At 44.2% G+C, this 27,796-nt stretch overlaps 1 protein-coding gene and 1 long non-coding RNA gene across 3 annotated transcripts in view; both read right to left on the bottom strand.

Moving 5' to 3' along the window:
- Window positions 1-27,796, bottom strand: part of KANK1 (KN motif and ankyrin repeat domains 1) — a 404,522-nt gene that overhangs the window by 316,191 nt on the left and 60,535 nt on the right. The gene's annotated exons all lie outside the window — the stretch shown is intronic.
- On the bottom strand, window positions 349-27,765 carry LOC116217530. 2 transcript variants are annotated; one of them, XR_004162188.1, is made up of 3 exons: window positions 27,709-27,765; window positions 9,333-9,439; window positions 349-507 (listed from the first exon to the last, which is right to left on the bottom strand). It is a non-coding gene; the product is annotated as an uncharacterized LOC116217530 (long non-coding RNA). The 2 variants fall into 2 exon arrangements; XR_004162189.1 differs by lacking the exon at window positions 27,709-27,765 and adding an exon at window positions 9,531-9,722.

Genomic DNA, 27,796 nt, shown 5'->3' with positions numbered 1-27,796 from the left:
GTATTTTTGTTGGTAAAGAACATGTCTCAACCCAACATCCCATGGAGATGGAAGACTAAATCTTTTCACTACTAAAACTTTATTAATATGTAGGTAAAGCATTAAGGCAATCTAATGGAAGGGTACATGTATAAATAGAACTGGTCATCCAGGGAAAGATAACAAGTTACTTCTTCACTGCATCATTTTTTAGCTTACTGGGGTAATATTTTATCCTTACAGGCAAATAGTGACATCTGGTCCAGTGTAATACACAGTACAGACATCACAATAGTATGATTTACTACGGACTCAGAGATGGACTGGGACAGTCCATAAGACCACATCTTCATATTTATCATCTTCCCTCTTTCCCCCAGGGAGTCACATCTTACCTTAAAACACTGTAATAAATGCCAGTCCTCTGCTTTCTTTTAGGCCTTTCTGAAGATCAGAAATAAATGCAGAAGATTCATCTAGTTCAATAATTCAGCATCTGACAGCACATTCAGGAACCCGAAAGTCATCCTACAAGATGAGAAATGAAAAGCAAGTAGTCATTATACATGTTGGGCAATACATCACATGCTTAAAGCTGCAAATGCCTGGTAAAGCCACGCTGCTAAACAATAACAAAATTAACCTTTCATATCTGTGACTGTTCTATCATTTTTGGCTTCCAAGATGTAACGCACACAAGCAGTATTTTGATTACCACACCCTAAAGAGAAAGGGTACATCTTGCAAAAGACATCACTCTGTACTGCTTTCCCAGTTTAAATCCTCTTTGTTCAAACAACAGTCCATGTGAATGCACAGAAACAAAGCTTGGAGATGACAGGATACACCAGCCATGTCAGTTAGGGAAACGCAGCAGTGTACAGAATGGCAACCGAGTTCTAATTTGAACTGGGAAATGCAGAAGTCCATGTGAGCTAAGCAGTAAAACCGTATAATTTAGGATGTCTCTGCATATGAAAGACATGGAAGCATTTTATAGACTGCAGTAAAAGAGATGATTGTCTGCTGTCCCACTTCCCTGAGCAGCCTTTATTAGAATTCTTATCTTACAGGGATTTGCACATACTTCCAATGGTTACAGAGTAAAGATGCTTAGACTGCAGTTAACTTCATGCCTACACCACTCTCTGAAATGTAGGACAGTTCCTTCCTTTTCTTCCAGCAGTTCAGATAAGATGTTCTGCCAACAACGTTTAGACAATTTATTTCTGACTTCCAACTTGCTTGGCCTGTTTTAACTCATAAAAAAGCAAACTTCCCAAAACCATGAGTGCACAGAGACACCAAGGCCCCTGTTCTCGCAATGGTACATCCCACCATGCAATCATTCACAGGTACAGTCCAAGGCAGTTGCACACCAAAGCAGTGCTGGACACTCACCATATGCAAATGTTGACATTTACACAATGCTGGGAGGACATCTGATAGCTACTTAGTGAGGAGACAGGAGAATAATCTGTCAAGTATGGCTTCAAGAGTCCTGAAGATTCTTCTCCCCAATCCCCCACTGTAAAAAGACACTTATCCATGTTTTAACTGCATGTTTCACTAAAGCTTTGGTATGAGAACATAAATTTTTGACCCAACCTGTTAAGCTTACATTTCTGTTTTATGGAATACAAAATAATTATTTTTACTATAATACACTGGCACTCAAAACAAGTCCTCAAAACATATCAGTGCATCCACATATGGGCTGTTCTAATCCCAAAGTGTTTACAGAACAGCCTACTAAGGGAAACTGTCTTCACAAGCTAAAATACCACTTATTTTTCTTCAGACACAAAAGCTCGCAATCCTGACTTGCAAGACTCAATCCTATCATGCAAGAAGTTGCACAGGGGAGGCAGAAGATCAGCTGGGTTAAGTCACTGCCTTGTAGCCCAACTGAAACAAAATCAAATTGCATAGGTAGTGCTGGCAAGAATACATAACTTGAAGATTGTAAGGATGTGGTCTGAGAATGCAAGGAGAGAATAAGGAAGGTGCAACTGGATCTGAACTCCAGTGACTCTGAGAATGAAGAACTTCCCATTGCAAGAAAAGAACAACGCGTACAGGTCCATAATATCTGATGAGATGCATCTGAGGGTTCTGAGGAAACTGTTGGATTAACTTGTTATGCCACTATCCCTCATATTTGAAAAGCTGTGGTGGTCTGATGACTGGAAAAGGAAAATTATAACCCATTTTTAATAAGGGAGAAAAAAAGTAATGGAGCAGATTCTCCTGGATCTGCACAGAACAAAGCAGCAATCTGTGAATGCCAACATGACTTCACCACGGACAAATAATACCTTCAGTTTCATGGCCTCCTGCAACAGGAGCAGCACTGGTGGAGACTGAATAGAGGAAGCAACTGGAATTATCTACCTGGGCTTGCGCAAAGCCTTTGACACTGTTCTGCATGAGAGGCTGTGGTTGCCCCAACCCAGAAGTGCTTGAGGCCAGGCTGGACGGAGCTTTGACCTACCTGCTCTATTGGAAGGTGTCCCTGTCCACAGCAGAGGGTTGGAACTACATAGGTCTTTAAGTCTCTTCCAACCCAATCAAATCTATGATTCTACAGTTTTAAATGATGTAGCTTCATTTAGGTCTGTCTGTGAGGGTGGGAGTATGTGATAAGTCTGCAGGAGAACTCAAGTAGAAGATCCTCCACATCCCTAAATGTAACATCTGCTGAAGGAAAAAAAGACAGAAATCCAAAAGCCCCAAATGTTCCCTTTGGTAGGCTTTAAAATGGTATTCAGTGTTTTTAAGTAACCCTCAGGAAGTGAGAGTCCATTTCTTCTTCCTTCCATCTAACGCTTCCGCAATATGTTCAAATACACATTCAACCATTCATGCAAAATATGAACGTTTATACACATGCTGCCTACTATAAAACAGTTGTTACATTTCAATAGGAGTGCATTCCAAGACTATTTAAAAATATATTTATCCATCTAATGTTAAAAAAGTATAATGCACAAGGAAGCTTGACCACAGAACACAATTACATCCTTGGAACTACATATTCATATGTAACATGAAGCACCAATCAGTGTGTTTCTGTATAACCTCCTATTGCCCAGTTTTGTAGAAAATATTACACCAGACTCCAGTAAGAGCCTCAGTTTGACACTTCAAGATTTTCCCTTCATCTTCAAGACATTCAGTCACAGTTACACATGCAGGATGATGTTTCAAGGGTGCAATAAAACTGTATTTCAAATATCTGTTACCATACCCAGAGTGTTATGTGCCCACAACACGATGTCAAGATTGTTCAGATATTACTCATGAGTCAATTTTGACTCAAAATATTTTCTCTTTGGCTGTCCTCCCACAGCCATCATATCCATATCAGGTCAATCTGTACCAGGTAGTCTGTGTAATTCAGCTGAAGCAAGTTTTTATGCCAACATCTGGGGCAGATCAGTTTGACAGCAAAACTACATGACCATAAAAGCCAGGACTCCATAGCTCCAGCTTCAAGATGAAGTGACAACTTTAAGAATCAGACATCCCCGAGAAGCAGAAAAAGAGAATCAGAAATCCTTTGGGAGATAAGATTTATCACATACTTTGTCATTTTCCATGCCAGAAAAAAAAAAGAAAAAGTTTTGCCTTTTAGCCCAAATAATCACAACAAATGCAATCATTTGACTCCTACACATCCGAGCCCCGCCAAAACAAAAAACGTGCTGCACACCCATTTTCCCTTAAGGACAGAATAAACCACACCTAACAGGTGTTAATCAAAACATCAAACATTAGAAAAACATTCTGACACAATGGAGATTTAAAAATATATATGCAACACTCCAAGCACGATTTAGATCTGTATAAAATGGATTTATGTTTTTTGTATCAAAAAGTACTTGTTCTTCTGAACTGCCTTGCAAATGGCAATTTAAATGCAACCCCAGGAAGAAAACTGACTTACTGATTATAAGAACTGTGTGCTAAGTAGAGGCAAAGAAAAGCAGAAATGAGAACTGACATAGAAAATCAATTAAGGAGAGATATTACATATACCAAGAGGAGCAAATCTGCTGATAAAGTTGTCATCTTTACAGGAAGCTCTACCCTTGAGAATACTTCCCATTTAAACAAAGCTGGCTATGCAACAGATTCTGCAAACTTGCACAGACTTTTCATGGAAACTCTTTGTATTTCACAGGCATATTCCAGCTTGACAAGTTCTCCACAGATCGGTAACACACAGCTCAATCTTCTCTTTTCCATTTTAATATTGTTGTACACTCTTCCCACGTGCACCTCCCTCCAGCAGATGTTCAGATTCTCCTACCTGAAAAGGAATTTATGCTGGTCTAAAATAACACCAGCCTCCTCAACTGCAGGGACACACCTGGATAACATATTGAGATATGCCATAGATATTGTGTGTGACACTCTGAAGTCAGTTAAAGATGTACTGCATAGCGCCAAATGGGAAAATCACACTCTTGCTGAGGAATAAGCGTTTTGAAATCAGTTCATATAATCAATTTATATTTGAAGGTAGCATTTCCCAAGGTAAAGACACTGTCTCCTATTGAATATATGTGGTAGATATGGACAGAAAGCCACCATATATTCAAAAGTAATATTCAATCTTGATATATTTCACTGGCATAAGACCTCATAATCGCTAAAGAAAAAAGGCTCTGTCTGCATGGCACAAAGCACCATGCTAATTAATCTTGGAGACACTAATTAATGTGGCAGGCTGCCATGATAACACGACTACACTGATGCCTTGGGTATCTGTCTTTGCCAACATATCATGCTATTTGGTCAAATATACCCCCAAGCACTGTCATTCACATGAAAGAGGAGTCTCACACCAAGGATGAGCTCCTATAGAAGGGCATTTCCTCTCAGGAGATGCCACAAAGGTCTCAAATTTAAATAAAATCCATAGTAGACAACACCAAGCTATACTTTACATTAATTCTTACCAAATAGCAAAATAATTTGTTTGTATCATGGAGGGTGTTGGGCTACTAGGAGAAAGGCCATGAGAAGGTGTACTTGTGGACACTCTCCTTGCCCTCAGCAAGGAAGTTTTAGGGCAGCATCTCAGAGGCCAACTTTAACAGTGGTGACAGTCAGCCAATCCTTCAGCTATGGCCATTCACTCCATGACAATTCAATTCCCCATCTCAAGACAGAGCGAGGAGGTATGCTCGTACGTGCTCATGTAAATGTTCACAAGCTAGTACATTCCAAATTGCAGATAAAGGAGCCACTGTAGTTGTTAGCGCATTAAAAAAAACCTAGTGTTGCCAAACACCACGGCTTTCCTTTTAATGTTATGGTGATAAAACAAGTCTTGGGCTAAAGCCAAAGCTACCTTATCTGTTATAACTGATGCCTCCTATTGGAACAGAGATCAGCTCTTCACATACTGCAAATGGACTTTGAACTTTTTGTGACTTGTTAGAACACACCATAAGGAATAACATGCTTTGTAGCAGCTTGAAGCACTGCTCCAATAGGAATTGGTCTCTGAACAACCAGAAAGCAAGAGGAAAGAGGAACATCTGGCACATAATACAACCTGCAACAGAACATAGCCAGCCCAATAGCGCAGAATGAATATACAAAGGTCATTTACTGTGGCACAAAGCAAGCACAAGTCAGAGAAAAGTGTTTTACTGCTAATCTGAACAAGCAGTTTCAGTGTCTGAACAGCCCCTGACCTATACCTCACTCCTCAATCCACACCTAAAACCAGACCTTTCCTGGCCAGTCCTAATTCCAGGACTAGAAGGATGGCCTCTCTTAAACCAAGCATGCCTTCTGCAAAGCACAGCCCATGAATTTATGCATGAGTTACTTTAGCAACAGGACTCATATTGCTGGTAAGTGGGATACACAAGCGAGAGCCAGTCCTGCCTGCCAGGTTCTAATTTCAATTAGTTTGCACAGGTAGCAGCGCCTGAAAGGACAGCTTCATCTTGGTCCCTGGTTTGCACTGTATCTAACTGAATCCTTCTAGACCCATAGAGAAAGTGATCAGTTTGAACAAGCAGGCTGTTCAATAAAGTACAAGGACAACTGTTATTCTCAGAAAGCACCCTGTTTTCCTACAGCACGGAGCCACATAAGCCACATCAAACTTCTGAGCTCTCTTTGCTCTTATCAGATAAGACAAGCATTCAAAACCACCAGAAGTACCACTGTCAAATGCCAATCCTACGCTACTGGAAAAATCATTATTGGAAAAAAACAATCATTAGTTTATTAGACATTGAATAACATTTGATAAGTATGTGTTAGAACAGCAATTCTCACACTTGGATGCGAAGCGCATCAGCTAATGAAAAACTGAAGGATGTCAAAAACACCTTTGCTATATGATCACTCTCAAAGAGTCTAAGTTTTTGCTCCGCAGGCATTTAACGCATATGTGTAATAGAGACAACAGAAAAACTGTCTCTTTCAAAAGATCTAGATTTGTTGTTTTTGTTTTTGTTTTTTTTTTTTAATCCAAAGGCTGAAAATTTGCAAATGATACACAGTGACACTTTAATAAAGTGTTAGGTCCTTCGCTGGTCTCTAATCAACAAGACTGGTCCAGATTCAGTAGTACAATCCACATGATGAAAAGCAGAATTCATCTCCGACTTTCTGAAATATGATCTTCACTTGACAAGAAAAACAGTTCTGAGACACAACTAGTGCTCTGGGGGAGATTTTAAGCTGGTAAACAGAAACTTCAGCTTTAACCAGAAAAAGGTAACTTCTGGAAAGACTCATCACAAGTATCCAACAGGATACTTCAGGAGTGTCACAACTGAAACAAGTTGCCTGGAAGTTGTTCAAGAAATAAATTAAACTGAGATGAGAAGATGATCTTCACTTAATCTGTCTTCAGCATCTATGCACTAGTTACATTTTTTTTTTTTTAAACACTTTTTATCTAGTTACATCCCTTGCTTTGGGGCATTACCATAACATGAAACTCCTCTGACAAGCAAGGAAGTACCTAATAAATCTGGTTTTGCTTCCTTGAGGATACCAGAGATTAGGAAAAGGTGTGAAGGTCATCCTTTTGTCCATAAGTGAAAAAGAACTGGGAGGGTGGAGAATGAAACCGAAAGGAGCTATAAAATATTATCTTGCTTGGTCAATTACTACCTGCAGTTGGGACACAGGTGAGGGAGACAGGCTGCTCCTGATGACAGAGGTCCCATCAGAGCTGGTCAAACAGGAGGGGAGGAGAAGAACTCTGTCAGCTTGCAAGTATAAAGATGCTTCAGTAAGCAGTCTTAACAGTCATGAAGAGCTGATTGCCATTACCTCCAGAAATGACAGTTTTGGGGCCCATTATGTTTACAAGAGCTTGAGCTGTTAATTGTTGGACTTCAAGCAACAGAAAACAACCCTTCGTAAAAACTGCCCTTCCTTTGTGTGTTTCCCCATACCCAAGAGAAATGAGAACACCTCCAAGCTGTCAGGTATCACCACATATATTCATGAGTGTAACACAGCTGCAGCTAAAAACAAAACATACATAAAGCAGTTAATGTGCATTAACCATTTCAAGAAGCTGTACAGTGGGGAATCCATATCTCTTGCATGCATCTCCACATCCTGCTCCTCTTTGCCTTGGGTCTGGCGAAATCCTGAGGCTTCAAGCTGGCAGGAAAAGGCAACAAGACTAATGTCTCCCTCTGGCATTAAAGTAAACCTCAGCGAAGTCACTCTGCTTTTTCATACTTGCCTTCCCCAGGTACTTGTGGGATTTTTCCAACAGATCTTATTGCCATTTCCTTAGGAATATATATTTTGGCACATCACTAACAGATAGGATTTTTAGAAGGGTCATTGTAGAATAATTTCAAATCAAGCACTTCTCAGAAAAATCCCTCAGTACTCCATCGTACGCACACTTCTGTTACATTTCTACAAAACGTCTCACACCAAACCAAGATGTAAATGAATATGCCATATTTCCAGCCTAATCCTTTGAAGACAGAATTAGTGAACCTCCTGAGCTGCACAGTAACTAATCTGCAGAAGTATAAACAATTATACATCACTGAGGGCTCCTGCCATGGCAGTGCTGCTTCTCTTGTGCAAAAGGAAAAAAAAGGAACAAGACATCACTAGATGGTCTGAATCAATGACTTAAGTAGAAAAAAGCTAAGACCAAACTCATTCCACATTTATCACTTGTGGAGAAAACTAGTCCACAAGACTAAGAAATGCATGTATCACATTTATAAATTGAGTTTCCCAATAAGGGGTTGTCGACAAAAAAAAAAAAAAAAAGGGGGGGGCATTCTTATGTACTGGGTGACCAGAAGCAGTAAGCAAATAAATGCATGGCCTTTGAAGGAATAGACAGATTATTCTCCAGAGTCTCACACCAGTAGCCCTTAAAAAAAAGTTTTTCTCAATAGCATTTCAAGGGAAATTTGACATTTCAATGAGACATTTGAGTGCATCCTTCAAAAATTGAGCATGAGAGCAAGTAGCTAGTCTTAGTCCTAAAAAAAAAAAAGTAAAAAGAACAGCAATAGGAATACATGCAGCACCAGTCTGGATACTCTTATTGAAACTGTTATCATATCTAGCATGCTCAGCAATGCCACAGATCAGAAAATGTTCAAAAATAAGGTCAGCACAAGTCTCAATACTCCTGTACCTTTCATTAAAAAATAGGGAGACAACCACTGTAATAACACTACACACTGGATCTGCAGGCTCCAAACGTTGGGAGCTGTAGTCTAACACTACCTAACCTCTTGAACTAGATAGGAGGAGGAAGGGAACATATACACAGATTGATTTTAAAACACACTTCCCTCGAGCAGCCAGGAGGATTCATGCAAAACTGCAGAAATCCTCTCTTATGCACACAGTCCACACAACACAGAGGTGACAGAGCAAAGCAGCCCCAACCCAATCTCCTTGGAAAGCTGTAGACTTTCACTGCAGCCAGCAGAGCTGGGGCAGGGAGAGGGTAGGGGAAGAGATGAGGCAGCGAAGAGCTTTGCAGTGTTGCTTAATGTGCCAGAGTGCTGTGGATGGAAAGTAAAACACCGTGATGGCTGTGCACCGGCTCCTGCCCCACAGGCTGCTCTGCGTGGGGCTGTGCACAGTCTGGTCCCCACAGGGCACTGCTGAGAGAGTTTCTCACACACACATGCAGTTTGCAATACTTCCATTGATAACGTACAGCCATTCATACACAAGCCACTCCACACCACAAGCTCATTCACATTTAGGTATAATTAAGCCTCCTGTTAGATTGCAACATTTAAACCTACTCAGCAACACAAAATCCATCAGTTCTCATTACTTCACAAGAAAGAAAAAACGACTGAACTCACAGGGTCGTTAGTCCACAGTTTCCCTTGAGCACACGGTGCATCACTGAAGTGCAACTCCTGAAAACAGTAACTTGACCTCCTCGGGAAGGTGGGCGGTATTATACAAGCTGAAACGTTAGAAACATGCATAATTACGCCGGGTATTTGCTACACATTCTTTCATCCTTGAACAGATATGAATGGAAAAGTCACACTGACACTCCAGGCATAGATGATGTCCAAACCATCAATTAGGAAGATTTTTCACGAGGCCCTGAGAGAGAACAAAAGTTTTTAGAGCAGTTGTTTTCTCTGGACTTCGCAGTTACAACGCCAGCACCTCCAGCACAGAGCAGGGCTCTGCAGCTCCCCGGCCCTGCGACAGCTCAGCCCGCCGCTTTGTTCCTCAGTGACCTCGGGCATGCATGGGTACAGCGCCAGCAGAGACGCCTGCCAGGACACCGCCCATCCTGTCACCAATCATCCACCCCTTCCTGCACGGTGCCATCTCTCCCACACACCTTTGCCTTTTCCTCAGTGCAGCCATGTGCAGGCAGCCTTCTCCCGTCTAGAAAAGCAGCATTTACTTTTGAGTTTTGGGCCGCAGAACCAGAAGGCTGAGTGCTGCGAACCAGTAGCTCCGGTCAGAGTCCAGGGAAATGCATGCTTTCCCAATTTTTACAGGTGTCTCACAGAACACAACACATTTTTTCCTTAACAGGGAGATCACACAGCTCCTAATGACAGAGGAAAACTGCACACATGTTTAACCACAGAGTTCTCCCGCCACATTAAGTCTTCCTACTCCTCCAACTCAAGGCTATGTCATGCTCCTGGACAAGGGTGATGCAGCAACACCTACAGCTGCCATGATCTCAGTTCACCTCTGTTATTTTAGTAACATCTACATATTGTTGATGTGAGCAGCTCACTCGCTCATTCTCTTCCCGCAAAGGGGGCTGAATTAAGAACACAGCCTATCTTGGGAATGAAATACAAGTGTGGGACGCACAGTATTTATTTCAGCTAATTCCCCATGCTCTATGGGCAGCATGTCCTTATGGAGGGATAGATGAATTATTCTAGAACAATTTGTTTGTATTTCAAACAGCCCTACTCTTTCTTCCTTTTTTGTTTGTAGACTTCCAAAGCTTTTGAAGGTCACAGCAATGAATATATTGAATTGCCTCTCAAGGTCTCAGAGCCTGCTCTGGATACAACTCACAGCTTCCAAGATGTATGTTTCCCCTATATACAGGGTAAGTATAGCTGTCAGGGAACATGAGTTGTCACAGTGATCACATAAAAAGTATAAACTCTATTTTTTAAAAAAGCTCATTTCACATGTACCTGAAAATGCAAGATAAGATTGTCAAGCTATCTTTAACTGGGGATTTTTTTCTTTCTTTAGCTTTTGCAAAGAGTGGTTTGTTCAGAGGTTAAACCATGCACACTTTTTTTTTTGTTTACAGACTCCTGAAAACTACATGGAGCTTTATTCTGTGATTTCTCACCTTCCTTCTTATGACTTAGTCAGTTAAAAGAGGACTGAGCAGCCTTCCTAAGCTTCACCTAGGTTACCTGCTTAAAGTGACTGAGCCATACAATAGTTTGTAGTCAAGAAACAATTAGCATTTACAGCACAGAAATCCCTACAGAGCAAATGCCCAAGCTTACAACAAGCCCTGGTTGGAATCATTTCCTTGCCACTACCAACAGGAATTTCTACAGCCTTTTTCAATATTTGCTCTTCAAGTAAATACTTGAGAAGGGAAAGTCAATACTGTAGTTTTAAGGTTCCAATTTAGAAGTGGTTTGATAACAACTTCAAGACATCCTGCCAGGAAAGAGTAGTTGGAACACAGAACTAATTTGGGCCTGTCAGTTACACTCTTTCTCCTGTGTTGTTCACAAAGCCCAGACAAATACCTTACCCGTGGACAGACCTGGGGGCCTTACACAAATATTTCATATTCCGCTGCAAGCTTAGGCACATTACATAAACATCTGGAGTACCCACTAAAAATGTGAACACTCCCCCTTAGCCCTGCAGTATGCATCTTCATGACACTGTTTCATAAACCTCTCCCTGAGAAAAAGAAAACAATATTGCAGAGGGCGTCCATCCAATAGTGCTGTAATCTATAGCCTGTCCGTACACACACCAGGGGTTGGAGAGAAAAGGGGGAGAGGGGTCTCAGGTGCACAAACAAACTCTTCCAAATCCACTTACCAGTGCTTCACTTCTGAGAAGAAGAAAGAGCCTTGCATTATTAGTAAGAGACTGTTTCCAGAACGGTACAGATGACTGCTCTGGGGGAAGGAGCAGCAAGAACTACCTACTTAAGTCTCCCTAGAGTCCTGTTTGGAAGTGTTCTGAGAACGCAGAATCTAAGACAGTGTTGAAGTCATCCTGGTGTAGACCTCCACAGAGGTTTTCAGGAGCTCTGAAAGCCACAGTATCTGCATGCAACAACTACAGCTCTGAAGGCCTCTGTGTATGCCAGTCCATAATTAATGAGCAAGTTGCTCAAAAGGCAGCAGATACTTTGGTACCACAGCTCTCAGCACATCTGGATTTAAATCAAGAGCTACTTGCTGCATAAGCCAAGCTATAAGCAGGGTAAGGCTTACAACCCTCCCTGGAAGAGCATCCCAAAGTCCTAGAACAACAATATCAGCACCGTCAGCCTCATCTGCTACAGTGCCTGCAGAATCACAGCTACTTCCCACTGGCTAGGCACAATTCTTTACACTTTCAAACCTGTAGAGAAGCTGTAATGTTACTGCATGCTTCAACAACTGCTTAACAGATGCATTTTGATTACCTCAGAACATATCCTCTACAGAACAAAGGAAATGAGCTTTCTCTGCAGTGTTGCTGAACAGAAGAGCACCGAACCTGCTGGCATCACAAAGCAGTAGCAAACAGACAGCTAACATGACAAGCCATCATTCACATTTTACTGCAGTGAGAAATACGTGCTTTAAAAATACATGAAATCAATGCATAGATTAAATATGAAAGAAACTGTCCTTGAGAGCTGGATGCTCTATGATCATGTTTCAAAGCAGTGCGGTATCCTTCAGTTAATCTTTTGGGAAAACCATCCTGGATAGCCCGCTGTGATGTGATTAACACAGGAATTCAGGCCTCTCTGTTCTGACCTTACACAGAAACCTCAGGGGTCAAGAGAAGCTTATATCAGCATTGTAGCAAAACACATACATCTGAGCTATCAACATAAGCCTCCAGTAACAACAGGACCAAGTTTCCAGGGGGACCAAGGCACGGGATGTTCACATACTCTCTCTAATAGGGCCACAAAACATCTACACAGCTGTTAATGAAAAGCTGTTCTAAACAGTTGTAGGAATCCCATTTTTGCTAGGCAGAAAGACTTGATTCTAAATTTCCATATTCTATTCTCAACAAATACCTGTGCCCTATCAAAACAGTAACAAGAAATAAAGGAGTGCTTCCTTAAAGCAACTACTAATGAACAAAATGAAGCAGAGAAGCTATTTCTTGTTCCAACAGTTGAGTGGTAGGGAGAGAGAGAGGGAGGGTTAGGGGGAGATGTATTTTTATTGTTGTTTTAGCCGACCCCCTTCCTCTCTTCCCCCCCCGCCTTTCTTCTTCGGGCACATCAAAGCAAATCCTTGGATATTCCTGATATATGCAAACTAAACTGCCTGGCAGCAGTAATGCTACTTCTTGCCCGTGATACTGAAGTGGCCATGCCATCCCCAGCAGCGACCCACAGAGACTGCACTGGGGAAAGCAGAGAAGTCCAGGTGTGACTACCACTGCTGTGCTCTGCAAAAACCTTGAGCCCCAGGAGGACAGCAGGTGAAAATTTAGACTGAATTCCAATCAGCCTCCTTGGTATAAATAGCCTCAGGGCAGCTAACATCAGGCCATGAAAAGAGATTATCAGATGAGGTTTTTTCTCCTCATTCTTACTCTTTGCAACTTGAGAAGCGTGAAAGAGGACACCCGCTAGCAAGAAGGCTAATTAATTCCTCCTCACCCCAGTGATGCAAAGTGCAAAGCTTCTGGTTGCAGACTGTGTGCTGATCTAGGAACAAGCACTCAGTAACACTGCAAGTTAAGAAGCTTGACTTATTCAGAAGAACAGCATCAGAGGACACAAACATTTTTGCAAGAATCATTCCCACCATCAGCTGCAAGAAGAGATGAGAGAAAAGCAGCTTCACTCTTGGCTACGTTCATTTTGAAGCACATTAATCTAATCTCTGTCACAGATATTTTGATTAGGGGGTCACTCAGCACAAACAGAGATGCTTTTAAGAGGATGACTATGTGAACTGCATTGCCTCTTGGGTAAACAGATTTCCCTGAAATAAGCAGCCTCTAGACAGGTTGTAGGAGGGAAAAAGGCCTTGCTTATCAAAGGCACAACCCACACACTGATTGCAGGTGCTCGCCACTGCAAGACATCAGCTAAAGCAGCCAGAAGCAAGGGAGTGATGGCTTTGCAGTCATAGGTGCTCAGTTAACAAAAGTCTCTGGAACTAGCAGTATGACAAGAGATGAGAAGAAACAATGGAAGAACACCAGCAGGACTCACAAAGCTTTCGTCCCACAGTAGCGCAGATCCCAAGCTGACTGCAACTGGCAGCAGTCTGCTTGCCCAGCACAGCTGCTCTGCAAGCATACCAAGAAGAAAAGCTCCAGCAGCAGGAGCTAACTCCTGTCTGTCACCAGGCATACACTGCCCTACGCCAAGCAGCACCCGAAAACCTGAAGAACAAATCCACCTGCAAGAACACACACTAAAAATCCAAACAACATTCACAGTTCTCATTTTATATGTGACTGCTGTCCCTCCGTTTGGCTAGGACACAACGAAGCACACAATTACCCAAATTTGTTCTAGGATTTCAGATGAGGCAGGCCAACCTATAAGCTCAGGTCAACTCTAGTCCCATCATCCTTCTCTGGTTGTTCAAGCACTCTCAGCACAATTTCTCTTTTACTACCTGTTTAGCTCAAAGCAAAGAGGGAGAACAGAGATCCCTCTCTTCATACTGCTTGGGTCAAAGCAGTCAGCAGGACAGCTGGACAAACAATCACAATGCAAAGGGCTTTACTATGTGGAACCACACTGAGCATGCAGCAGATGTGCAGCCTGGCCAGCTGTGTTTTCTCACATCAGCTTTCTATCCTTTTGTCCCCCTCCTCAAATGGCTTTTCTTCCTTCCCACCCAAGCAGTCTCAGATGCATTCTTTCCCTGAGAAAAGGACGGCAGTTTCTGGCCTTACCACCAAACACAAGCATCAATGAAATCGGAGAAGCAAGAATGTTTTACTCTTTGAATCTGAAGACACCTGCAGTTCAACCTCAGGTGTGCTATTCAGAGCTAACAGAAGAAGAATGGAAGTGTCAGGAACAGATGTTCTCTTAATCACACCAGATTTTGCTCTGGGCAAAGAGATTTTTTTTTTTATTTTTTTTTTAAAAGGTGAGACCATTTACTGAGGATGTTCCGCTGTAGCATAATCAGTTCCCATGAAAAAACTCCTCATCAGACTGGCTGGTCACAAGCCCCTCTCCATGCAGGTAACCCAGAAGAGTATGGCCAGAACAGCCAGAGGAACATGAAGACACTGGACTACTGTTGGTGGCTGGTGACTGCTCAAGGGCGAGTCCTTCTCCACTTGGGATAAACACATTCTTTTCTTTTATACAGCATACATCACTACTTGGCATCTCAAGCTATTGCAGGATTATTTGCTTTGTTACTGATTAACAGCTCAGTACCAGCTCCCTGCTCCTATCTTGGGGCATCGTGACACTACCACTTATCTTACAGCTTTGCCCTCAGACGCATCAGACAAAAACCACTTCAGAGCTTACCAGGTACCAGCAATCTTACTGCCCCTCACTCTGCAGACCCCACAGCACCAGCCTTCCACACCCTAGAAGCTCTGCAGGGGAGATCAGCTGTGCCAACGTCACTGCAACTTGTGGTGAAGTCAGAAATCACTCCTTATCAGCAGCACTGGCAACCCCTGTAAGTACCAGACCGCAACAACATCAAGCCTGTGATTTGGCAAAAAAAAGTTAATTCGGGCCACCAGCGCTTTGATCCTCTGACAAATCATTTCCTGACACGAGCTGAAACAGCACAAAAGACCTTGGACATCAACCAGCTGTCACGACTGGGCGTGGAGCTGGCACTAAGGCAGCACTGCCAGAGGGAGAAGACTGAGATGGTGGGAGGGGAGCAAACAGCCATTTGCATTCACAGTGCGCTCCTTCTTCAGATGAAGCATCTTGCTAAAAGCTGATAGAAGGGGAGCCCACCAAAATTCACCAACAGCTGCTGCAGGAGATTCTGACATCACCGAAATGCAGTGTAGACTGCTGGATGTTACAAGCAGGAGGTGAAGGGAAGATGGTTTGTTTTCGCTATACAGAGGATGCTTAGGCACCAACAGAGCTCCCAGCACAGTGACCCTTCCAGGACCTTTGGGCCTGAGCTGAGAGAAACAAGTAAAAAGCCGAACAAAGATCTGAGACACCAGATGGGAAAAGCAAAGGCAGAATCACAGTTTAATAGCCCTCTCCTTTTATCCCACCTAAAAGGGAGCATTCATGGCTACCCACAACTAACCTAAAAAAATGAAAGAAAGCTGACGCTGTTTTTAACATCCTCCCTCAGAAATTATCCTGGTATGATATATTCATATTTTCCCCTGTTTCCACCAGTATATATGAAACCTGGCAATTACAAAGAAATGCAGCTTGAGAAACAGATTAGAGGTATAGCTTGCTACATAGTTCTGGTATGATGAACCCTTAATTAAAAACACTATTAATTGAGGGTGTTGAAAGAAACAGTCCACAATACTAGGTAGTTTCTCCCAGCCTTCACTGTCATTTAACTGAGGCAATTTTATCACCAGGCTTTGGGAAACTGATTCTGCAATCCTGGATGGAATCAAACAGCTCACAAAACAAAGTGTGACAAAAGGAACCCTTGAGATGCCCTTGATGTTTATTAAGTTTCTTTTCTCCCGAAACTTCTCCTGGTGACAGACTTGTTGCTCTCCTAACTTCTCCTTAGGACAAGTTCTGGTGGCTGAACAGCTCTCAGATGTGCAGTTTGACCTGCCACCTGTCTAGGTCTGACTGCATGGTGTCTTGAAGCCCCACAGCACCAAGCACAAAACCTTAATAAACTCCTGCAGCTTTGAACCAGCCTCAGCTAGACCAACGACTGACACCACAAGTCTCTCAGGGCTCTGTTGTTGTGCAAGTATCATACAATCCTTGTGCACAGAAGGATCGCCATGCCAGCATGAGGAGCTAGAAGCATACAGACTGGGAAAAGGCAGGTTTAGAAGGATCTCTGAGGAAAGGCACACAGAGGAGGAGGCTAGAAATGGTTGCCTCACAGCCACACTTCAAGCATTAGGAAGCAAGAGTATACACACAGGCAACGTGCACAGTACAGCCTCCTCCCCTTTTCCCCATACAGAGCACGCACTGATGGTACTCTCCGGCCTTGTAGCCTCCTGCTCAGCCCAACACTTGGTCACAAGGCAAACAGCAGCAACATGCCAGCACAGCCCGCAGCCAGTGCCAGCCCAGCTCCCCAGCTGCTAGCCAGACAACCAAGCCCAGCAGGAGCAGGAGGATTGCTCATGGGTGCTGAACTGGGAGTTAAAGTACTGCAGCAACCTGTGGATGAACACCAGAGTCATGCAGAGAAGCTTATCCACACAAGGCATTCTGCTCATGTGTAACTCCTGCCACTGCAGATGGTCTGCAAGGTAGCAGCAAGAACGGCCATCCTCCACACAGGCAGAAATTAACTTTTAAGAGTCATGGGCTAGGACTTTTAAATGAAGTTTTGAAGAAGCAGCCACAGAAACAGATGGAGATAATAAGAATTTCTTACATCAGAGAAAAGTCAGCATCCCAGCTTAACAAGATGACTATTATCCTTTTCTCATGATAACTAGAAGCCTTCTTTTCCTATAGCTTCAGCTTCAACACCAGTGCAGACTACCATTACTGCCACTCACCTCATCCGACTTCAGTCCCAGCTGGCCATCCAAGGTGAATCATGAGGCAGCCATGGAGCACAACAGCTTTTCTTTCCCACAATAAAAAAAAAAAACCAACACCATAATTCCTAGAGGAACGTAAAGTGAACTGTGACTACACTTCCCCTGGAATGTTAGCAGCATCGTAGGAATCAGCTCTCAATTAACATGCTAATGAAAGGAACTCAGCAGGTCAGCTCAAAATAATATAAATCAGTATGCATAGCTAAGAAAACACCAGAGTGCAGCATACTAAGGCAGACACAGATGGGACAGCTCACACTGCTCAGCTGCAAACAGCTGAGAGGAGAACTGATGGAAGCACCTGTGACATGTAAAGCATTGACAGCTTTTGATTCCTGGCAGCTGCATGATTCTTCTTCCTCATCTCACATCCCCCACCTTGCAATGAGGAGAAAAGCACAGCCTAGTCATCACTTCTGCAATATCCCCTTGAGACAAAAGTTCAAGATTAACAGAAATCTGATGACGGACTGAAAACGCAAAGAAGAGTTACTCAAGACAAAGCTTTACTTTACTTTCACCTGACAGAGGAACCAGAGTTCAGTCGGAGCCAGCTCTTCCACTTCTTTTACTTTTCTTCCCTGCACACTCTTCCTCTTGCTGCCTCCTTTCTTCTATACGCTCTCCCAAGCCACTGAACAAACAGTGAGCATTCAGGGTCAGATGGAGAGAAGCAGCACAACTTGATGGGGAGCAAATAAAGTGTGCTAGATAGAGAAATTACAGGAAGTAGAATGGATTGGAAGAGCTGAAAGAGGAATAGCAAAGGCATGAGAACAGCAGAGCTGTGAGATGTTTCAGACACTTCTGGGCAAACATTCAAGGCCACGCAGTAAAGCCACCAAGAGCTGCACTGTACTCCATTCTGCAAGGAAACTGCCCTGGGCAGCTCCCAGCAGGCCCCCACATCCACATCAGCTGTTCCATCAGAGCTGGGGAACCAGATGTGTGGGCACCCCGCCTCTCCTAATCCCTCTCAGCCAATAGCTGCTGATCAGTATGGCTTAACTGGTCTCCATGAGGCGATGGCACAGATGGACCAAAAGAATTCAAGCTTAATCAGGAAGGTGGCCGGCTGGCAAGGGCTGCATGCTTAACCCTAAGGATGGATTCCATACTTCCAGTTGCCCCATTATGCACAGTTGCACAGTGCATGCAGAGGCATCCTGTTGGTACTCCAGGATTATCCTACTAACTCCCCAGAACTAGGAGGAAATTGATTTTTTCTATTTTTATTTTTTAAGGACACTGTGCTGAAAGTGGCATCGCCATGGGCGGCTCAGTCACTCTGCTGCAGGCAGATGCCTCTCACTGTGTGGCAGGTGAGGGAAGCACTATTTCAGCTATCTGACTTTAATTTACTTCTGCATGCAAGTCCAAACCCATCCCAGATAAGGCCAGTCTCCTCACAGCAGGAGCTAGGATGATGTACTGCACTTAATACCTCACCTGCAAGCCACTATCGCTTTAATTAGATTCAGTCAAATCCACAACTCTGCAGTCTAGACATGGTTTAGCGATTGTTTTTATGTGAGTAACTCATTGTGAGGGAACAATTCTTAAAGGAATTAGATAACTCATCACATGTTAAGTTTTATTTGGGTCTTACCTCAGTTTTTGGCAATGAAAGCCTCTCTGGCTTTTGATAGAATGCAGTCAGCTTTGCTTAAGTATTTAAGCACAAGTCCAAATGAAGATCTTGCAGAGGGAAGAAACTGTTAGGGTCACTGCAGGAACACTTTTCACATGTTCAGGAAGAGCGTAATAATACAATTTTGCAATGCAGCATGGGAACAACTCCCATGGCAAAACAGAAATTATATATATATATGTATTTATGTATTTATGTATATATACATATTTATGTATATATACAAGGGCTGCTGGATGACAGAAAATAGCAAAAGCCAGCACATAAATTTATTAATTGCAATTCTCGTTCCACTTGGCACCTCCAGCAGTTTGAACTGGGCACGGGGAACACCAGCTGGTGTTCCCGAGTGGGGACATGCAGGGCAGCACACCCTCCATCCCCGCCCTGCTCCTCCGCAGATGCGAGTCCCACAGGTGCTGTACCACAATGGCCATAACTGGATGTTTCACTAATACAGCACTGACCGTCTCAATTAACAGCTGCTCACAAAGGCACCAGCAGGCATAAAGAAACCCGCAAGTCGCCCCGTAGCTACTCTAGCAGTTGAAATGATCTTTTTTTCCCCGCAGCTCACTAAGGAGACAGCCCCGGTCCGCTTTGTGATGCAAATCAACAAGTTGCTTGGAGGAAAAAGGGGAGGAAAAAAGGCCTTCACTGAAATTGCAGGACAGCTTCCTCCCTGCACAACAGTCACCGAGACACCAGCACCCGCTCGGGCCGCACCGTGCCCCCAAACCCACCGCCCTCCTCCAGACCGCGCACAGCCCTCCCTGGCCTGCTCTCCGCTCACCCCCACGTGCCCCTGTCACACCGCTGACCTGCACGCACCAAAGAGGCCCGTACCAAAACTCGTGACCCGTGCCAGAACGCCAAGCTGCTCCTGAACCCCGGGGGCGGGGGGCTGACGGGCCGTAAATCACCGCCCCTCCACGAAGACGCGGCCAGAAGCGCACCGCTTACCGCTCCTCCGAGCTGCCCCGTCAGCCTCCCGAGCGCGAGAAGCCAGGAATGTGGGGGCTCCGATGGGCAGGGGACGACAGACACCTCCCACGGCTCCCGCACGCGGCAGCGCAGCCCCCGCCGCCCTGAGCCCGCACGCAGGAATGCGAGCAATGCGGAGCAGCGCGGGCTGGGGGCCTGCCGAGGGCGGGCAGGTACCGGGGAACGCCGGCACCGGGAAGCAGCTGTGGCTGCTGCGGGGCTCGTTGGGTCCCGGGGGATGGAGGAGTGCCGTCTCGTCCCACCCGTGCGTGTGCGTTTCAGCGTGCAAAGCCCGCAAGCAGCTCTGACGCTGCATCCCTGCTCTCTACCGGGGCTGCAGGTCCCCCGGCATCTGGCTGGCTGCCGACATCAAAGGCATACCAGCATCAGGAGTAATCATCGCACACACCTAACACTTCTAAAGCCAGCAAGCCTACGTTCAGCTCTGCAAGCACAACCCTGCCATCTCTTCTCTCCCAAGCTGACAGGAGGAACTGCCACACGGGGCACTCTCCAGATTTACTCTGGCAAAAACGAACAACCTCTCATAGCACGACAGGGGCACTCGGTCACCTGCTATTTCATGAAAGAACTCCACGTCACTCCCACAGTAACTCCCAGCCCAGCAGCAGGTTTGATGCTGCCGCAGGCACTGAGCGCATCTCCTCTGCGCACCCACCCAGCAACTCGTGACAGCTGTGGTGCGTGTGCTGGCACAAAGAAAAGCTTGTGTGCCTTGTTTGCCTTGACTTTTCCCAGCTGAGAAGGCTCCCAGCGGACATAAGTATTTCTGTGAATGTGACTGATCTCACACACTGCTTGAAAACATGACACGTTCACTAGCAGCAGCGGCACTGGGTGAGGAACTGGAAGACTGTACACATACACAAAGACTGAACAATAAATCTGAGGGCATCAGGACAGAGACTGGGAAAGCTCATATTCCACATAGCTGAGCCCTTGTCTACCTGGAAAAAAAAAAAGCCTACACTACTAGAACAGCGTAAGAAATGTGTACAAGCTTTATCAGCCCAGCTACTGTGCTAACAGGACAAACTAAACTGCAGCTAATTGTACCTCCATTACTTCCTAGCAGCACCCGCTTTCAGAGATTCGCTGCCAGGGTATCCCTGCTGGTGATTTCATCCAACCTGGAAAGGTCACCAATACCATGCATGGAAGAGAATCCCAACAGATTGCCACCACAATGCATCTGTGGAGAAAACAGCCAACCCCAGCTCACAGGTCAGAGTAAGACTTGTACTCATCTGAAAAAAAACAGGAAACTTGTCAAGAGCTTGCCATTAAAAAAAGAAAAAATAGGTTAAAAGTTTAGGAATTAGTCCAACACAGCTTGTCAGGAGAAGAAATGGAACTTAAATCTCTTCTTGTGTTGCTTTCTGTTAATCTTAGAAATATTTCTATTTTTCCTTTCCAGCCTGTCTGTAAATCTTCCTCTGAGACTGACTGTTGCTCTAATAGCAAACAGTCTAATGAAAAAATGTTAAGTGTGGTTTAAAAAAAAAAAAATACACACACACACACACACACACCATGAAGCAGGTTAATTCTAATCCCACTCATGGAAATCTACACTTAAAACCTGCAAAGACAATTTTTTATGCCTTTCAAAAAAGCCAAGACACTGACTATTCTACTCAAAACCTCAACATTTTACCAAGTTAACACTTTAAAAATAATTAAAAAAAAACCAACTTGTTCTATGACAGAACTATGGCTAGAGGGCTAAAACTGCAATAAATGACTGACAACTTGGAAACTTTCTGCTTCTTGGTTTGTGGAAAACAGAAGATTAAGTACAGAATTTTTATCTAGCTTGAAATGCACATTTCTATTAACATCTTCACTGTGAGGTGGCTTCAGAGCTGAGTGATGACTGCTCTTCATTCACCAAGCCAACTTTTGGTTGCCAAGCTCTATCAGAGAGGTCAATAGTGACAGACAGAGGTCAAGGGATGTACAAAAAGTAGGAGAAGGGTCCTAGAAAGCATGGGAGCTATAGGAATCCTTCAACACAGCTGTTAAATCCCACCTTGGAACACCTGTATGATTTCCTCTAACATCCATATGCAGTTTTGAGAACCATCCTGCACTTAAGATTCCTCCAGCTATTCTGAGCCTTTTACTTCTGCTCTTTTGCACTGGACAGAATGAAAGACCTAAGCCTAGCATGCTAAGTGCCCTCTGCCTCCTGTCCCTGCTCACCCAATGACACAGCCAACACACACTGATGGAGCCTGAAGGGATACGCACACAGACTCAGCTGCACAACAAGTTGCAGTGAACCAACAGCTCAGTTTTCACCCTGGTCTGGTAACTGCAATGTCAACAAGGCATGCTGAAGCTATCTACCACAGAATACCGGATACAGCTTGTTTTTCTTTCTGGAGATAACTGGAGTTGGAAGTCGGATTCCAGTGAGTGAATCACCATCCACCATAGCACCACTGATAGGAAAACACAGCAGAGCCAACTCCAGCATCAGCTCCCACCCTGAAGAAAGGTTCAGCTGAGCACCTCTCAATGTATTTTGCTGCACCTCTTCGGGCACCACCACAAGGAAGAAAGCAAGGCTCTGCTCCAATGCAGCCCTCCCACAGCCAGGACCACCGTGGGAAGCAAGCTGAGCCTCAGTGTAATGCATCCAGCTGCCATCAGAGAGACTGGGAGAAGGAGCTGAAAGAGTAGAAACTCACATAATAGCAAAGCACTGCTGAGACAAGGGAAAAGAAAAAAAATACAAAGAAAGCCCCACGGGCCTAAATTGACTTTGCCAAACTGTAAAACAGAAGAGAACTATCAACTCTCATTGTTCCAGGTTTTCTGTCGGATGCCTGGAAAACCAGAGGCAAAATTCACTACACTGTTCTGTCAGTAATTACGCCTAGGCAACGTCCCCTTACTTTTGTCCAAAATCAACAACTCGGAATATAAAAAGTAACAAAGGACAGTCAACATAAAAGCAAAAAGAGACTCAGTCTGAATGTACTCTTTTTTCCCCCCTTTTCCTCCAGCCAGATCTCTTGGCAAGTTCTCAGCTGAGCACTGACGAGCTGCGAAAAGCCCCAATGCATCGCTCTTTCTGTCCAAACCGGCTTGACTGGGAGTAACCTTCAGAGGTCCTCTGCGTTACCATATGCTGAAACAGGGATGAAAAGAGAAACATTTGCAGAAAGTCTACTCGTCTGCAGTCATTGGGGATATTTAACGCAGCTGTTCCAAAAACCGCTCTGGAAAGAGACACCTCCTTTTCTCATTTAACAGCTCAGAAGTGAATTAAATCCCTGAAAGAAGATCCAAACACAGAGCCAAGCTGGTGCCCCTCAACAAACACATCTCTGACACTGCCTCACTCCAAGGGCAGCTCTCCCAGCCATTACATTGCAAAAAAAAAAAATAATTTAAGAAGTCACTATTTTAAACTTCGCTCTTCTGCCTCTGCATGGCTGCACGATGAAGATGGAACATGAGGGGAGGACAAGGCTTTCCGAATCTCATGTGCAGAGCAGGATGCTCTCACTTGTCATGTGCGAGGATGTTCCAAGGTTCGGTCCGTAAATGAACAAGTAACGCTGGCTTCCAGGAGCCCAACAGTGGGTGCAAAACCATCACAGCCAACCTCAGCAGTGCTAACCCTGAGCTAAAGCAGAAAATTAGAAAGGGATTGGAAACACGCAGAAATAACAAAAAAGGCTTTAAAAAGCCCTTCAGCTTTCAATAGACTGAAAAAGCAGTATTCGGAAGAAGCTGGCAAATTGTTTACAGAGATAAGGAACGAAACGGCTATGAAACATAAAACACAGTTTTGTCCTTATCACAAGGACAGAGTATGATCAAGCTATGCAATTAGGAGGTGAAAAATAATAGGATAAGACAACTGTCGGACTGGTCCCACTCTAGGTCTGTATATGTCTGCACACAGACGCATGCTACAACGTCATTATCACTGCATAGTATCCATGCATGCTACCAGCTTGGTGAGGCTGAGAAGGACTGGACAAACGTGGGTAACAGCACTATCTAGAGCTACACAAAGAAATACTAACTGGAGTCTTCAGGGGAAAAAAAAAATAAGCCCAGGGAATTAATGCTAAATAAGACCATGTTGGCTAATTACAGACCTATACAAGACATAAGGCAGGGGACAGATTAGCCTTTATCAGCCCAGTGTTTAAATGCTGCATATTTCTCAAAGCCCCTGTACAAAATCCCTCCGCACTGAGCAGCCTTACTGGGTCTGGAGCCTTACAGTTCAACTAACATTCTGGTTGTTATCCTCCCACTGCCACCCTTCCCCCCTCCCTGGTGTTCCTCAGCTACCTTCTGCTGTGAGGAGCCAAGTTCTGCAGAAGAACCACCAAAGCCATCAGAATAAGCCACACTTGCGGCATGTTGGCACAGACCAATAACAGGACAGCAAAAAGCACAGCAGCAGCATCACTGCTGCTTCACATGGCTGCGTGGGTCTCTGGGCATAGAAGAATGCAGCTCAGAAAGAAAACAAGATGTACCCGCACTCTCCAGCAGAGCTCAGGTTCTTACAACCAGGAGGGTGACCCAATACAGCCAACCACAGCCCCACCTATACCAGAACACTTCAAGAAAACCAGAACACTTCAATTTTGGGAAGTGTTACCACCTCTCAGGTGAGACATCAGGGCTTAGGATTGGGTTCCACGTGCCACAGGAAACATGCACGTCAAACAGCTAAGGGAACGCTCGTTTGGGTTGCAGATGGACCTGACTTGTGCCAGCAGATCTGCTTACCCCAAGGAAGTTTCAACTGCTGGTGTCTTGACACCTCTGTCCTCAATCTGCTCACACAACTGAAGAATGAAAGGGGCATCTGAAATATAAACTTATGATTTATGTTTAATTGTCAGGTGTCCTTTTCCAGTACAGCTCTAATTAAGAATCAGAAACATTTCTGAATGCAGAAGCTGACAAGGCAAGCCTGCAGGAGCATTTTAAGTCTAACAGAATGCCTTCTTCTAATTCATACTTTAGCTGTATTACATGCTGGGTTTTATACAGGTAGGAGCTTTGGGACTGCGGTAGCCTGGTAGTGGGGGTGGACTGCAAGAGCATCTGATCTGGAAGTCTTTACACTACCAGTGAAGCTTAGAAAGCATTCCCAGTACTCACCACAGCACCCAAGAAGTCATCTTCTGTTTTCCTAAGCATGGAAAAGTACAATTGTAATGGGGAAGAGATGACTATCATCATGTACGTCTTTCTGCTATTTTGCAGAGGTTGCCAAGGATAAGAAAGAATAAGAATATGCTCTAAACCAGTCTTCAGGTTTCTCTTCCAATCTCAACATCACTGTTACAAACACAGCTTCCCAGAGCAAAATACATGGACAGCATTCAGAGGCAGCAAATGAAATAGGAATGACGACTGTAACTCAAAATACAAAGCTTCAAGGAGTGAACTGTACAAAACCTAAACTGCAAAATAATCAATTATTCTATTTCTGACTTGTACTACTACTTCCCTTTAGACCACAGTCTTCTACAAGCTGGGACAACACATATGAACAAGTACATATGCACATGCATGTTACTGCACCTCAATACATAGCATCTGTAACAGCAGCACAAGATAATGGTGGAATATCAAAGCTGACAAGCCTAAGTGGCTTCCATGATGAGATGGCTCTTTGAGATGCTTAAATGCCTTTTTTAGAGCACTGCCGATTATTCAACCTCAAAACAAGAAACTTTTAAGGTGCTTAAGACAAATCATTTCCCAAACATGTTATAGGTTCATCTTGACTAGAATTATGATCAAACTGATCCCATTACTCGCAAAAGATACATAAGATTTTAAGTCAGAACACGATGCAAAAAAAAGCTTTGAGTAAATCCTGAAAAAATATCATTTCAGGTTATTCACAAGCTGTACACACTGCACCTCTGGAATGTTAGGGGAACCACAGCTTTCCTCAAGTTGTCCACTTTGCAATTCCAATTGACCTCATTATTATGAGGCACATTATTAGCTTAACTCTTTTAGCTTAACTCTTGCCGTCCAGCCACAATGTACAAAAACCTGGACAAGATTCATACCCACACACATACATACACACAGAGCATTCAAGCCACCTGGGTGTTCTGCAATTCTTCCTTCTTGAAGGTATGCGGGCAAGCTCAGATGGATCAAACAGCCCAGTGATGCCTGAAACTCCCACCATGCTCCAATAGCCAATTCCATTAACTAAACGAGTAGGAAAAAAGCCTCCTTCTCCATGACCTACCACTACAATAGGTGCTGACACCACAAGAAAATTTGCAACTGTCCTCAATTAACTAATGCCTTGGTAACTAAAAGCACAGCTGGCTGCCCATTTCTCACAGCTCTGCGTCATTTACGAGAGACTCCTCATTTAGAAGTTTTCGTTTCACTGTCAGCATCCATTATTTAGATGCAGGAGGCACCACAGAAACTGAGCCCACAAGCACTAGCAGGAGCTCACAAGAGCATGAAAACTGCCAAAAATGCAAGCATCTGAGTGACGTGGAAGGCTCACCCTGCAGAGAAACCATTTACAGTAGGAGAAATACATCCATGGCTAGTCCTGCCCATGGAAGCATCATGTAGAAACCTGCTGAAGTGCCACCCACATGACCCATGCTCTGTCTTCAGTATAAGGACCGAGCTTTGCCCTTATAACTCCAGTGAAATTCTGAAGAAAGACACGAAGTCACAGGAAAGCTGGTGTATGCAACTTCGAGAACTAGTAAGTGGGAGCTCCTCTTCAGGCTGGAATGCTACAGAAGCCATTAACAAATTAACCACAGCAATCATCAGCAATTTAAAGGCAGTACTGTGTTTGCCACTGGAAAATCATCCACCCTAATGGTGTTATTTTCCTCTGGTTGGAGCTCCGACAATAGGAAGGGAAAAGCCACCTTGGGAGGGCAGGGGCCATCCTCACTGACCTGCAATGCCCCTGGAAACCCAGCACCAGTCTAAAGACGCACCTGAACAACACGTCAGAGTTTCCTTCTGCAGCCCCAGTTACTGTTCCAGGGTTCAACTTCTCTGAAATTCACATTACATCCATCAGCCTCCTCTCATCTACATGCTTTCCCTTCCACACAACACACATACAGCCTTGGATCAGGTCCAGTCCACCCAACAGAAGGCTGGAAATCAATGAGTACTACATCTGATGTTTGCAATTAGCAAACTGTCACGGTCCCCTTTGTTGGCCAGATAATATTCAAGTTTGTCAACCGTGCCGTGGACCTGCCGGAAGGGCCACAGCATTAATTAAAGTTAAAGGGAGTTTGAGAGCTCCCTTTAACAAAAAGCACAGTGCTGCTGACCTGAGCAGGAAAACTGAACATCGCCTGGCTTTATGCAAAAAAAGCAGGAGAAGTCACAGGACAGTCACTGTATGCATGGAGGCTTGCAATTATGCCTAAATAAGTTTTTAAGCATACTACCTATGGAGCTCTAGGAGCAGACGGTCCTCGTTACAGAAAGGATAAAACACTTTTCAAACACATCACGATGACTTTGAGCGCTTTTTGAGATCCGCGAAAAGCAGCCCAAACCTGAGGCACTTTTCATAAGCCCCCAAATCTCCCACGTCTACCCCGAGAAAAGTAAAATCATCACTTTACTTCCAAAGCACTCACGGACCGGACCCGCACCAGAGCGGCCACCCCACGCCGATACGCGGCCCCTCCGCTCCGCCGCTTGCCGAGCCGC

This window comes from Meleagris gallopavo, chromosome Z, assembly GCF_000146605.3.
Source record: "Meleagris gallopavo isolate NT-WF06-2002-E0010 breed Aviagen turkey brand Nicholas breeding stock chromosome Z, Turkey_5.1, whole genome shotgun sequence".
Lineage (NCBI taxonomy): Eukaryota > Metazoa > Chordata > Aves > Galliformes > Phasianidae > Meleagris > Meleagris gallopavo.
Note: the sequence above shows the minus strand (reverse complement) of the source record. Positions and strands in the feature narration are given on the sequence as shown.